The sequence below is a fragment of the Trichechus manatus genome, unplaced genomic scaffold, assembly GCF_000243295.1.
Source record: "Trichechus manatus latirostris isolate Lorelei unplaced genomic scaffold, TriManLat1.0 scaffold00002, whole genome shotgun sequence".
Taxonomy (NCBI): domain Eukaryota; kingdom Metazoa; phylum Chordata; class Mammalia; order Sirenia; family Trichechidae; genus Trichechus; species Trichechus manatus.
Genome location: NW_004443938.1, coordinates 43,932,982 through 43,948,326, shown reverse-complemented (window position 1 = coordinate 43,948,326; position 15,345 = coordinate 43,932,982). Strand labels below are relative to the sequence as shown.

The following is a 15,345-nucleotide window of genomic DNA, read 5'->3' as shown; positions in this document are numbered from 1 at the left end:
AGGCTAGCATTAATCCAAAAAACACAAAATAATAAATGCTGGAGAGGTTGTGGAGAGACTGGAACACTTATACACTGTTGTTGGGAATGTAAAATAGTGTAACTTTGGAAATCGATTCGGCGCTTCCTTAAAAAGCTAGAAATAGAATTACCATACTATTCTGCTATCCTGCTCCTTGAAATATATCCTAGAGAAATAAGAGCCATCACGTGAATAGATATATGTGCAGTCATGTTAATTGCAGCACTGTTCACAATAGCAAAAAGATGGAAGCAACCTAGGTGCCCATCAACGGATGAATGGATAAATAAATTAGATATATCCACACAATGGAATACTGCGCAATAGTAAAGAACAACAACGAAGCCACGAAACATCTTATAACATGGAGGAAGCTGGAGTTCATTATGCTGAGTGAATTTAGTCAGTCACAGAAGGAGAAATATTGTATAAGACCAGTATTATAAGAACTCAAGAAAAGGTTTAAACACAGAAGAAAACATTCTTTGATGGTTATGAGGGTGGGGAGGGAGGGTTGGGGGTATTTACTAAGTAGATAGTAGGTAAGAATTATCTTAGGTGAAAGGAAGGACAGCACACACTACAGAAGAAGTCAGCACAGCTGGACTAAACCAAAGCTAAGAAGTTTCCTGAATACAACCAGTTTCAGGGACAGAGTAGCAGGGGTAGGGGTCTGGGGACCATGCTTTCAGGGGACATCTAGGTCAACTGTCATAACAAAGCTTATTAAGAAAATGTTCTGTATCCTACTTTGGTGAGTGGCATCTGGGGTCTTAAAAGCTTGCAAGCAGCCATCTAAGATGCATTAATTGGTCCCAACCACCTGGAGTAAACGAGAATGAAGAACACCAAAGACACAAGGAAGGTAGTAGTCCAAGAGAGAGAAGGGGCCACATAAACCAGAGACTTCATCAGCCTGAGACCAGAAGAACTAGATGGTGCCCGGCTACCACCAATGACCGCCCTGACAGGGAACACAACAGAGAGTCCCAAATGAAAGCAGGAGAAAGGTAGAGTGCAGAACTGAAATTCTAGTAAGAAGACCAGACTTAATGGTCTGACTGAGACTGGAGGAACCCTGGAAAGCATGACCCCTGGATTCTGTATAAGCCCAGAACTAAAACAATTTCCGAGGCCAACTCTTCAGACAGGGATTGAACTGGACTGTGGGTCATAAAGGGATACTCGTGAGGAGTGTGCCTCTTAGCTCAAGTAGATACAAGAAACTAAATGGACAGTTTCTGTCTGGAGGGAGATGGGAAGGCAGAGAGGGTTAGGAGCTGGTTGAATGGACATGGGGAATCGGTTGGAAAGGAGGAGTGTGCTGTCACAGTATGGGAGAGCAATTAGGGTCACATAACAATGTATGTATAAATTTTTGTACGGGAGCCTAACTGGAAATGTAAACTTCATTTAAACTACAACAATAAAAAAAATGTTATCCATAATTTGTTATGATCCACACAGTCAAATGCCTTTGCACAGTCAATAAAACACAGGTAAACATCCTTCTGGTATTCTCTGCTTTTGGCCAGGATCCATCTGACATCAGCAATGATAAATCCCTTCTTCTACGTCTTCTTCTGAATCTATCTTGAATTTCTGGCAGTTCTCTGTCAATGTACCACTGCAAACACTTTTGAATGATTTTCAGAATAATTTTACTTGCATGTGATATTAATGATATTGTTTGATAACTTCTGCATTCCATTGGATCACGTTTCTTTGGAATGGGCACAAATACGAATCTCTTCCTGACCATTGGCCAGACAGCTATCCTTCAATTTTCTTGGCATAGATGAGTGAGCACCTCCAGCACTGCATCCTTTCCTTGAAACATCTCAGTTGGTATTCCATCAATTCCTGGAGCCTTGTTTTTCGCCAGTGCCTTCAGTACAGTTTGGGCTTCCTCCTTCAGTAGCATCAATTCTTGATTATATGCTGTCTCTTGAAACAAATGAACATCGACCAATTCTTTTTGGTATAGTGAGTCTGTGTATTCCTTCCGTCTTCTTTTGATGCTTCCTGTGTCGTTTGGCATTTTCCCTGTAGAATCCTTCAACATTGCAACTTGAGGCTTGAATTTCTTCTTCAGTTCTTTCAGCTTGAGAAATGTGAGGGTGTTCTACCCTTTTGGTTTTCTAACTCCATGTCTTTGCACGTATCATTATAATACTTTACTTTGCCTTCTCCAGCTGTCCTTTGAAATTTTCTTTTCAATTCTTTTTCTTCATCATTTCTTCTTTTGCTTTAGCTACTCTATGTTGAAGAGTAAGTTTGAGAGTCTCTTCTGATATCTATTTTGTTGTTTTCTTTCTTTCCTGTCTTTCTAATGACCTCTTGCTTTCTTCATGTATGATGTCCTTGATGTCACGCCACAACTTTTCTGTTCTTTGGTCATTAATGTTCAATGCATCAAATCTATTCTTGAAATGGTCTCTAAATTCAGGTGGGATGTACTCAAGGTTGTATTTTGGCTCTGGTGTACTTGCTGTAGTTTTCTTCAGCTTTAACTCGAATTTGCATGTGAACAATTGATGGTCTGGTCCATAGTCTGCCTCCGGCCTTGTTCTGACTGATGATATTGAGCTTCTCCTTCGTCTCTTTCCACAGATGTAGTCGATTGGATTCCTGTGTATTCCATTTGATGAGGTCCACATGTATAGTTGCCTTTTATGTTGTTGAAAAAAGGTGTTTGAAATGAAGAAGTTGTTGGTCTTGCAAAATTCTATCATGTGATCGTTGGCACTGTTTCTATCACCAAGGCCATATTTCCCAACTGCTCATCCTCCTTTGTTTCCAACTTGCGCGTTCCAATCACTGGTAATTATTAATGCATTTGACTGCATGTTTGATGAATTTCACACCACAGAAATTGGTAAAAATCTTCAGTTTCATCTCTTGCCTTAGTAGTTGCTGTGTAAATTTGGATAATAGTTGTATTAACTAGTCTTCCTTGTAGTTGTGTGGATATTATTCTATCACTGACAGCACTGTACTTCAGGATAGATCTTGAAATGTTCTTTTTGGCAATAAATGCAACACCATTCCTCTTAAATTTGTCATTCCCGCTATAGTAGACCATAGGATTTTCTGACTCACAATGGCCAGTACCAGTCCATTTCAGCTCACTAATGCCTAGGATATCGATCTTCATGCATTGCATTTCATTTTTGATGACTTCCAATTTTTAGATTCGTACTTCATACATTCCACATTCTGATTATTAATGGATGTTTGCAGCTGTTTTTTCTTATTTTGAGTCATGCCACATCAGCAAATGAAGGTCCCAAAAGCTTGACTTTATCCACGTTATTAAGGCCATCTCTACTTTGAGGAGGCTGTTGGTCCTCAGTTGTATTTTGAGTGCCTTCCCACCTGAGGGGCTCATCTTCCAGCACTATATCAGGTAATGTTCTGCTACTCATAAGGTTTTCACTGGTTAGTTTTTTTCAGAAGCAGACTGCTGAGTCCTTCTTCCTAGTCTGTCTTTGTCTGGAAGCACTGCTGAAACCTGTCTACCAAGGGTGACCTTGCTGTATTTGAAATACTGGTGGCAAAGTTTCCAGCATCGCAGCACCATGAAGCCACCACAGTACAGCAAACTGAGAGACACATGGTGATTACATAAAGTGGATTCTTAATAAATATTGATAATGGATTGAGCCTTTGAAAAAATAGTGCCCATCCAGGAGCAGATGTCCACTAAGATCAGATACCGACTCACTGGACTGGCAGATTTCTTCTTCCAGAGTCAGCTCAAATGTTTGTGAAGTCTGTTCTGATCCTGTAAGGCAGCTTTGAGTGTTTTATCCCTCTGTGCTCTGGTCTTTGTTGGCTCACTTTCAGCATAGCAGTATTTCTCAACCTCCACATGTACATTTGACATTTTGGGCTGGATTGGGTAATTCTTTGTTGTGGGCTGTCCTGTGCATTGTATGATGTTTAGCTCCATCTTCAGCTTCTAACTACTAGATACCAATAACACCCCACCCCCGATATAACAATAAAAATATTGACCGCTATCCTCTGGATGGGGAGGAGGGTGGCCCCTTGTTGAAGACTATGGCATTACAGTAATCACTACATTGTGCTTTGTAATATAGTTCTTGGTTTGAATGTGCCTTCATGACAGTCATTCGAACAGAGAAGGGAATACTGCATAGTTTAAAATTGGAAAAGGTGTGTGGCAGGGTTATATTCTTTCACCTTACTTATTCAAACTGTATGCTGAGCAATTAATTTCAGAAGCTGGACTATGTGAAGAAGAATGCGGCATCTGGATTCGTGGGTGACTCATTAACAACCTGAGATATGCAGATGAGACACAACCTTGCTTACTGAAAGTGCAGATGACTTGAAGCACTTACTGATGAAGGTAAAAGACTTCAACCTTCAGTATGGATTATACCCGAATTTAAAGAAAATAACTATCCTTACAACTGGACCAATAAACAACATTATGATAAATGGCGAAGAAATGGAAGCTGTCAAGGCTTTCATTCTTCTTGGATCAACAATCAGTGCCCATGGAAGCAGCACTCAAGAAATCATACAACACATTGCATTGGGTAAATCTGCTGTAAAAGACCTCTTTAAAATATTAAAGGACAGAGATGCCTCTTTGATGACTAAGGTGCACCTGACATAAGCCATGGTATTTTCAGTCATTTCATATGCATGTGAAAGCTGGACAATGAAAAAGGAAGACTGAAAAAAAAATTGATGCATTCGAATTGTGGTGTTGGTGAAGAATATTGAGTATACATCGGACTGCCAGGAGAACAAACAAATCTGTCTTGAATGAAGTACAGCCAGAATACTCCTTAGAAGCAAGGTTGGCAAGACTTTGTCTCACTTACTTTGGACATATTATCAGGAGAGACCAATCACCGAAGAGAGACATCATGATTGGTAGAGGGTCAGCAAAAAAGAAGGAGACCCTCAATGAGATAGACTGAACACGGTGGCTGTGACAATGGGCTCAAACATATCTACTATTGTGAGGATGGAGCAGGCCTGGGTAACGTTTCATTATGTTACTCATAAGGTCACTAAGATTCAGAGCCAACTAGATGGCCTCTAACAACAACATGTGCCTCCATAGTGCAAATGGTTAACGTTCTACTACCAACCTAAAGGTTAGCTCTTCAAACCCCATCCAGCTGCGCTGTGGAAGAAAGGCCTAATGCTCTACTTCCATAAAGATTACAGCCAAGAAAACCCTATGGAACAGTTCTACTCTGTAACACATGGGGTCACCACGAGTCAGAATTGACTGGAAGGTGACAGGTTTGGTTTATTTGACTTGGTCTCCACCAGAATGCCAGCCCCTAGAGGGCAGCGCTGTGTTGTTCCCTGAGTTACAGCCACAGCTCCCGCACATGGCAGATAGTGCAATAAATATGGAAAGAGAAAAAGAAAAAAGAAAATACGTAAAGAAATAACCAGTTATGATAATTGTTTTGGTCCATTATATGCAGTGGATTTTTATTTTCTTCTGGACCAAAAGGGAAAGGACTCGTCATAACCTCTCTTTCCTGAAACTGTTAATGCCACCACCTTCTCAGATCCTTCTCTCCTCCATGGCATGATCATTGATTGAATTATGCAGGGTATTCACTCGAAGTAAAAGGTAATCTGGCATTGAATACCTTTGAAGACTTAAGGCTTCAAGGCCCAGACAGATTAAAGACATCTCTCTCTGCCTCTCTTTTAAATTCTGTAACATCTACACCAGGCCTCAACAACTACCTATATCCTTAAGAGCCCCAAATACGTATATCTCTCTTATTTTTAGGTGTTGTCAAGTCAATTCCGCTTCATGTCGAACCCATGTGACAGAATAGAACTGTCACATAGGATTTTCTATGTTGTAATCTTTATAGGAGCAGATCACCAGGTCTTTCTCCCGTGGGGCAGCTGGTTTGGGTTCGAACCACTGATCTTTCAGTTAGCAGCTAAGTACTTAACTGTTGTGCCACCAGGGCTCCTTAAATCTAGCTTAGAACCTTCCTGTTTATTCCAGAATCATATTTCCTAGCCCTACTAGAGAGCTCCTCCTATATATTTCACACGCTCCCAAAACACAAACCCAGTGTATGTAAAACTAAATGTATCATCTTACTTTTTTGCCCTTTTTAAACTTCCTTCAGGATTCTTTGTCCCGAGGAATGGTGCAGGGGCTTTGGAGTCAGAATCTTGCTTTGCCCTTTGCTGAGTGACCTTGTGTAAGTTATTTATCCTCTCTGTCTTATTTTCCTCATCTCTAAGATGGATACTGATCTCCCAGGATTGTGAGGACCAATTAAACAATGCATGTAAGTTACTTAAATGAGATAATGCATGTAAATCACTTAGAAAAAAAAAAATGTCTGCCTTGCTTATTAGGTGCTGTGGAATTAATTTTGACTCATAGTGACCCCATGTAACAGAGTAACTGCCCCATAGGGTTTTCTAGGCTGTAGTCTTTATGAGGGAGCCCTGGTGTTGCAGTGGTTAAGTGCTCACTGCTAACCAAAAAAGATCAGCAGTTTGAACCCACTAGCCACTCCATGGGAGAAAGATGGGGCAGTCTGCTTCCACAAATATTACAGCCTCGGAAACCCCATGGGGGAGTTCTACTCTGTCCTATAGGTCGCTGTGAGTCAGAGCCGACTTGACAGCAATGGATGAATCTTTACAGGAGCAGATTGCCAGGTCTTTCTCCCTCGGAACCACCAACTTTTCAGTTAGCAGCTTAGCCCTTACCTGTTGTGCCACCAGGCTCCTTTTAATAAATGGTAGATACTGTTATTTTATACAAACATGGTTTAAGCAGATACGTGAAAATCATCTTTCCCTTATCATCTCCCTGTTCACATTCACTAAGTTTCTGTTGTTGTGTGCCGTCAAGTTGATTCCGACTCATAGCGACCCTATAGGACAGAGTAGAACAGCCGCGTAGGTTTCCTACGCTGATGTCTTTACAGGAGCAGATTGCCAGGTCTTTTCTCCCACAGAACCACTGGTAGATTCAAACCACTGATCTTTCGATTAGCAGCCGAGACCACTTCACTGCCAGAGCTCCTTCAGTAAGTCCCTACCTCTGGTTAATCCTACCTCCCATTTCCACCACTCGTCTGGCAGTTTGTCATACTATGATGGCTTGCTCTGATGCTGGAAGCTATGCCACTGGCATTTCAGATGCTAGTAGGGTGACCCATGGTAGACAGGTTTCAGAGTAGCTTCCAGTCTAAGACAGACTAGAAGAAGGACTTGGCAACTGTGTGGGTCATAACAAGTTATGGATAACATTGTGAAGAATGGGAATTCCAGAACACTTAATTGTGGTCGTGTGGAGCCTGTACATGGATCAAAACGCAGTCTTTCAAACACTACAAGGGGATACTGTGTGGTTTAAAATCAGGAAAGGTGTGAGTCAGGGTTGTTTCACCCTAAGCCTATCTGTCCATTGTCTTGCTGCCAGGGCAGAGATACTTTTTATGTCTCCTGTTGCCTTTAGAATGAAGGTCAGTCTCTTGAGATGGCCCTTTGCCACCTGCCTCCTGTTTACCTTTCACTCTTATTTTCGATACCATACTAATGTACTTCAGCAACTCAAATCCCAACATGCCAGGCCTAACTCATGCTTCCATGCCTTTGTACAGGCTTCCCTCTTCCTTGTTTTTCTTCTCCCGTCTTTGTTGGACTAACATTTACTCATCTTTAAGACAAGGCTCAAGCACTTCTTCATCTTAGAAGCAATGTCTGACCACTCATCACTGAGATCATTGCTCCCCCTGTGTGCCTGTTCTCTTATAAGGCTAAGACTTTATGCAAATGTATTTTCTAGCACCTACTACACATAACTTATGTTTCTTCATTGTGTCCTCCACTAAATTTTGAGTTTTTTCCATCAGTGGCCATGTCTCGTTCATTTTGGTTCCTAGAGTGAGGAACACATTTCTTGACACGTCGTTGTTAACTGCTGTGGAGTCAGCCCTTGACTCATGGCGATCTCATGCACAGTGGATGAACACAGCTAAGTCCTGGGCCATCCACATGATTGTTGGCAGATTGGACCATTATGATCCATAGGGTTTTTATTGGCTGATTTTCAGAAGTAGATCTCCAGGCCTTTCTTCCTAGTTTGTCTTAGTCTGGAAGCACCGCTGAAACAGTAGTGTGTGTTTAATAACTATTCATAGTTGAAAAATTCCAGGATTCAGGCAATGTAGTTAGGCAACATAGATTTATAAAATCATTGGAATAAAGTTGAGTCAGAATAAGTTCACAGAATTAATAGCCAAATTTGGAATGAAGAACATCGGACGTCTCTATTGAATAAAACCAGGACTCAAATGGAAGCTAAAAGCTGGGATCAAGGTAGAGGTCCAAGTTGCATAAGATCATCTGTAAATGGGTAGTGGAGGGAGGAAGATGAAGGGGTCTGGGTGTTAAAATATGCTGCCTCCTCTTATTGTTCCTGACTTCAGTCAGAGGGAAGGGATCTAGTGAGGGAGAAACACCCGAAAAAAATCAATTCTAAAGAGAGAGTGCTATTTAAAAAGGTATGTTCAAGTGTTACGGCAGTAGAGTCGAAGTAGTTTTTCAACAGATGGAGTCACATCATTGCCTGGGGCCAGAAATGACCAGCTCAGACATCAGAGGTGGGTGAGTGGTGGGCAGATGTTTTATATCAGTTCCAAGGCCTCCAGCATTAATAACAGCTTCAGGTAAGGAGTATGATCAAAGGGTATGTTCAGTGGGCCAGACTGCCTTGGGGGTCACATTGCCTCAGCCGTAAAAAGTATTTTGTCATTTTCTACATCAGCAGTTTTAGACTAGTTTGCTGCTAAAAGCAATAGCCTGAAGAGTCCTTTTTCAGGGAGACGATTTTTTCAGGCTTGCCAGGTAAAGCGGAGAAACATGGTATACAGTTTTCACAGTACTAAGGATATAACTAAAGCATCATTTGGTAACTTCACTAACCATTATAAACCATGATTTCTTCAAAGGATCCATGTTGTTCTCATCAGCCTAGGGAACATGTTTTTACATTGCCCAAAAATGTGCTCTTGTAACTTAACATTTGAAAGGTCTCTTACCGTATCTTACCTATAGTAATCTCATCCAACTCTGAGGAAGGATTTTTCTCCCTTCCTTGATCTTATGGATTGAGTATTGAATGTTGCTCTTCAACTAGAATAATGAACAAGCTTCCATTCCCACTATTTGTACACTGTTTTGTTGTTGAGGTGGAATAGCAATGGATCACGTCCCCGGTTGTATTCAGTGATTCAATGAACTTTCCTTGTGAGTCAGTTGTTAGAGTTTGTAGTCAGTATTTGTTCATTTCTCCAAAACCTTAAACCAACCCCAGAAAATGTGGTTCTTGACTGTTCTATACAGAAGGAGCCCACACCATTGTGCTAAAACCAGCCTAGAGTCTATATGCCTGAGACTGCTTAAAGGGAGATGCTGAACTGATACGCAAGAAACAACCTTGGTTCAAGCTTGCTATGATTTTTCTGTTTCACAACTGTCATATTGAAATTCCCTTCTGCTTCTACAAAAGGGAATACTTTCTTCTGTCAGCAGGTTCCTGCCAGGAACTGGAATGAATCCCTGTAAATACGCAGCATAGCAGGGGTGGAAGAACTTTCATCTTTCCCCACGCGGCTTCTGCTTCTGGCAGAGGTTTGGGTATTGGCATGGGCGTCCCACCTCTGCACAGTCTGCTCGGGAAGGAGGGGGATTCCTCTTACTTCCAATTACCAGTTTCTTTATCTGTGGGAGGACATTTTTTGGCACGGATTATCCTCTTCATGTCTGGCTGACAGCACCCTTGCTAATTTATTTTTTTGGCATCTTTTATGCATTTGTTAAGATGTCAGAAGGTACATACAAAGCATTGAAGTAAAGGTTGAATTTACATTCTGAAACTCCCAGTGGAAAGGAGATGTTAGAAGTTATCTCTTTGAGATAAAGGTGAAGGTACAGGATAACAGGATACTAAGCACTCGATTACTAGCTGAAAGATTGGCGCTTCCAACCCACCCAGCTGTCATGGCCTGGAAAACCCTATAGAACAGTTTTACTCTGTACATACGGGATTACCTTGAGTCACAATCGAGTTGATGGCAACAAGTTTGTTTGTTTGTTTGTTTTGGTTTTTAGGCATGATTTACTTGCCTCCTTGCAAAAATCTCAAGGCCCTTTAGTGAACAGTGAATCACAGAATCTTAAAATTATAAGTGGGTAAGGATCTGAAAGCTCATTTGATCTATTTACTTCATTTTCCAGTGGAGGAATTTGAGGCCAGGAATAGTTAAGTGACTTTCCCAAGGCCATCAGCTGGCAGGTGCTAGAACTTAGGCCAGAATTCTGGTCCCTCTTCATCCTATATCGCAGTGTTTTGAAGTAGTAGGCACTCAGTAAATATTTGTTTTTTAATCTATCTCTGTAGTTCCTTTTTGCATATAGGATGGAAAAAATATTCCTCCTCCTCCAAATGCTGACTAGCTACATAGCAGTATTGGATGGATTGGCTATAATTCTTGCAGCTGAAAAAGGGTCACTTTGGTCACTTTCGTAGTTTTCCCCTTTCCCAAGTGGTTAGAACACTTAGTTGAAATGCCAGCCAGCTGAAATGTGTCAAAATCAATCAGTAATTTTGGAGGCTGTAGAAAAGCAGTTGCAGTTGCCTGTCCTGGACAGTCTGTTCTGTTATACTGTCCGAGACATTAATAGCAGATTTGTAAAGTTATACGCAGGAAGAACAGATCTCACAAATTGCTTAAGAGGAATAAACAACTAATATGGGTGAAGGTAGTTCTGAAGATGGTTGCGCATTCTGGTTGAGCATCTTAAGTCCTCAAGTAAGTTTTAAAAAGCTCTTTTTAAACTTGATATTAGGAAAATGACTTTTTTTAAAAGAAAAGATTAATGAACTAAAGTTCTGTTTATAACAATTTCTTTTACAGGTCAAATGGAGGTTTTTCCAATAATGATGCTAGAACATGCTCACCATGCGCTCCCTGAGTAGACTGTAATTTGTAACCAAAAAGGTGACTCAAGCTGGATCAAAGTTCGATTGAATCAAAGTTTGATTGAGTTTAAAACAAGCACTACAGTTAATGGTAGTTTAAAGTATCGAGACTGTAGAACTATGGTCTTTAAAACAAGTAATCATTTTGCGATGGTAGTTCGAAAAAGGGCATGGATATCAAGCTTGCGATGGTGCCCTTAGTGGCTAAAACTTAACACTTCAGTATCTCCAGCTTTCTCCCTAGAGTAAATATGAGAATAGTGAGAAGGGACATTTGGTGACAAAATCATTTTCAAAGAAAAGTATCAAATATTCTTTAGTTATGAATTTGAATGTAAAATAGGTGTTTTAATTTTCTTTTGTATAAAAATATCAACTAAAAACACTTTTTTAAAAATCCTCTACTCTCAGACTTTCCAGCATTTATGATATGGAGCCAGCAGGTTTTTGCACGTAATAGGTGCTCTGCAAATATTAGAAGGTGATGATATAGGAGTTATAAAGATTTAAAAAAATATTTGCGACAGTATTTCTTATTTATATATTTTTGTTTGCTTGTAGTTTTAATTGGAATTTTGAAAGATTCTGACCAGATTTTTTTTTCAAAATAAGAATGTTCCAGGTTAGTGAGACTAAGGTTGTAAAGAATAGTTTTAAAAGTAGGGATTTTGAGTTTTTTCTGTTGTTGGTTTTATGAAAATAATGTTTTTTTAAATAACAAATCAGGTAATTTCTAAAGAGGTAATTGAAAGTCAGCAATAATCACTCCTTCCAGAGATACTGACTGCTCGTATTTTGGGCATATCTCTTCTGATTTAAAAATATAAAAATGTATGTACATGTTATATGTACACATTGCACATTTATATACTTAATGCATTAAACACAATTGGAATCACCATATTCCTACTTTTTAATCTGCTAATGTTTTATGTTTACTAGTGAAATATTTCAAATAAACAAAAAATATACTGAGGAGCCACTCATCACCCAGACTTAATTTATTTTAACATTTTGCCATTTAAAAAAAATACTTTTTTTAAAATAAATTTTTAAGAAATAAAATACTTCATGTGCCATGGGAGACTCCCACACATTTTATTCATCACCCTGCCTACTCAGAGGTAACTAGTACCCCGTGCAGCCTTCACATCTGTGTTTTTATACTTTTACTGTGTATGTTTGTATCTGTGATTGTTTAGATTATTGTGAATTTTAAAATTTAAATAAATGCGTTCGTATTTCACATACTCTTTGGACATTTTTCCCATTAAATATTATGTTTTTGAATTTGACCAAATTGATCTCTCTAGCTCTACTCGATTTATTTAAACTTTTAGATTGCATGATTATACCCTATTGATGGACAATTAATTTGCTTCCAGATTTTTTATATTATATACAATATTGCAGTGAACAAACATCATGTCTCCTTGTACACAAACATAAGATTTCTCTAGAATTTATACTTACTAGTAGAATCATAGATTAAGGGCAACGTCAAGTTTACAAATAACTGCAAATTTAGAATCTAAAGTGATTGTAGCAATTGATACCCTCACTATTCCAAAACCAACAAACCAAACCCGTTGCCGTCGAGTTGATTCCAACTCATAGTGACCCTATAGGACAGAGTAGAACTGCCCCATAGAGTTTCCAAGGACTGCCTGGTGGATTTGAACGCCTGACCTTTTGGTTAGCAGCCGTAATTCTTAACCGCTACGCCACCAGGGTTCCCCCCCCGCCATTAGCTGGCATCAATTTCTTGTAATTCATTTATTTTGAGCCCATGTTGTTAGATACATGCAGATTTTAGATTATTATATTTAATGGTAAACTGTTCCTTTTATCATTATGAGAATAATCGTCTTCATCCTTAATAATGCCTTCTTTTCCATATTGTATGATGTTACCTTGCTATACCAGCTTTTTTTTGGTTTGCATTTGTCTTATTTCAACCTTTTACTTTCTGTGTCATTTATATTTTAAGTTTGTGTGTGTGTGTTTAATATTCAATCTGAAGTTCTCTTTTAACTGGTAAATTTAATCTGTTTATTTTATTAAGATTACTGATGTATTTGGATTTATTTCTACCATACAATTTTATGTTTTTTTAACCAGGATTTTTATAGGTTTATTTCCCCCCCTTCCTACTTTCTTACTGAATCAGTTGCCTTTTCATATTTTACTTTTTCATCCTGCTGCTGCTTTGGAAATTATATATTTTTGTTATTAGAAAAGTAAAAATACAGGTATTATATTTTTATTATTTTAGTGGCTATCTTTAAATTTTTGACATGCATTCTTGACTAAATAAAATCTAAAATTACTTGGTAGCACTGCCTTCCTTCTGAATAATAAAATAATTTTGTAATAGTTTAATTCTGATTATCCCTTTTCATCTTTACCATTTTTGTTGTATAGTATTTTAGCTCTCTCGTTTTCAATTCCCCTATTAAGTCATCATCGTAATCATTTTATTGTATTTTGTATAGTCAATTCTTCTTGTACTTTAGCATTTGTGTACCATTTTCTTATTTCCCCATTGCCGCTTGCATATTTTCTTTCATGGTTCGGTTTCCTTCAAATTGAAATATATCCTTTGGCAGTTGTTTCAGTGAGGATCCATGAATATAAATGCCTTCAGTTGTAGTTTGCCTGAAAATGTCTTTATTTGGCCCTCACCTTTGATAGTTTAGCTGGGTATACAGTTGTTGGTTATGTTGGAGATCTTACTCCCTTTAACATCTGGCTTTGTCATTTCTTTTTTTTTTTTTAACTATAAAACTTTATTAAATGAAAATACATCTTAGGTACTATAGCCAAATTAGTATGTAAGTATATCTTGCCACTAGAGAATGAAAATTTAGAACACATTGATGTTAAGGCATAGCTGTGTTGGAAACAGTGCCTTCCAGCCTTTTAATTATATCTCAGTTATAAAATAATTAGCCTGAAATGTATGATTTTTTAGTTTATTGCCATCTTCTTAATCTGATTCAGCTAACATTTTAGTAAATACCTGGTATTTGGGAAGGTAATGAACACTGGTTGGAATGAATGGTGCTGTGAACATATTTGCTAATTTATATCACATTAGCAATTATAATATACTGTATATTGATTAATTGATATTTTAAAAATAAGTATATTCCCTGTGAGCAGCCTCTTGGAAAAAGTGCACTGAATATAGTTTCCAGTCATATTTTATTCCACTAACTTGTACTTATTAAAAAATCTTCTCAGAGTTAAATAGTACTTGAATCCAAAGTCCAGTAAATTTCACTATTCCTTTGCCCCATTTTGGTTTGCATGTCCACTTACAATCATCATTTCTCTGCAGATTTTCCACTTAGTCTATCAAAAACCAATAGTATGGAAGTCCTCTACAAGGCTCAGCTGTTCTTTGGAGTCTTTGAATGGTTATAGCATCCTGTAAATCTGCTTCTTCTAGAGTAGGTGTTTCATCTAGCAATCTGAGGAAAGGAAGAGCTGTTGCAGAGAAAAGGGAGGACTTCTTTGAGATCCTTGGTATTTTTCGATGAAGTCTTTGATGTAGCTTACCCTGTGAGAAATGTTAAATTTCTGGACAGTGCTTTTCCCATTGGCTAACCAAAGCTGTATGTTAGTGATGAGTTCCAGGTTGTTTAATGGGACAGCAGACAGACTGTTTTTATTCTCAACTTCAGTACTCTTTGCTTTACAAACAATTTTTGGTGTGGCACTTCCCAATCTGTGACCCTGTCCTGAGAAGGGCTGGAATACAGGCTTTACTCACATTCATGCTTCATTTTTCTTATCTTCAACTTTAACATCCACCTCTTTTTTATCAAAAATCCTCTGTGATTCTAAAAGTAATTCTATCTACCTGTTTCTTCTTTTCAGTGGGTGACAAGCATTTGGCACAAATCTTCTGAGCTTCCTCAAAAAGGCTATCAACAAAGTATTCACAATTAGCCTTTGTTGATTACCACTAACAGGTAGATTGTCAGATCCAGTTTCACAAACCCATTCTTCTTTTATACTGTCAAGATTATCTACTTCTTTCATTCTTTTTTGCCTTACTTGAATTCAGATTGACTTGTACTGGAATCTTGACTACATCACTTTTGAGCTGAATGACTCCTGCATGTTATTTAACTTCTTTGAGTTCCAGTTGCCTAATCTGAGAACCCAGCATTTATTTACCTCTGTTACTTCTTCAGCCTTTGGTTGAATTCATGGAGAGATTTCTCTGCATTCTGACAATGATGAACTTTACCTGAGCCCTGTGATCCTGGAAAGCAATGTTT

General features: G+C 38.6%; 1 pseudogene; it reads right to left on the bottom strand.

The window, feature by feature from the left end:
- Positions 1-14,398: 14,398 nt before the first annotated feature.
- On the bottom strand, positions 14,399-15,103 carry LOC101355230 (UBX domain-containing protein 2A pseudogene; annotated as a pseudogene).
- Positions 15,104-15,345: the final 242 nt, after the last annotated feature.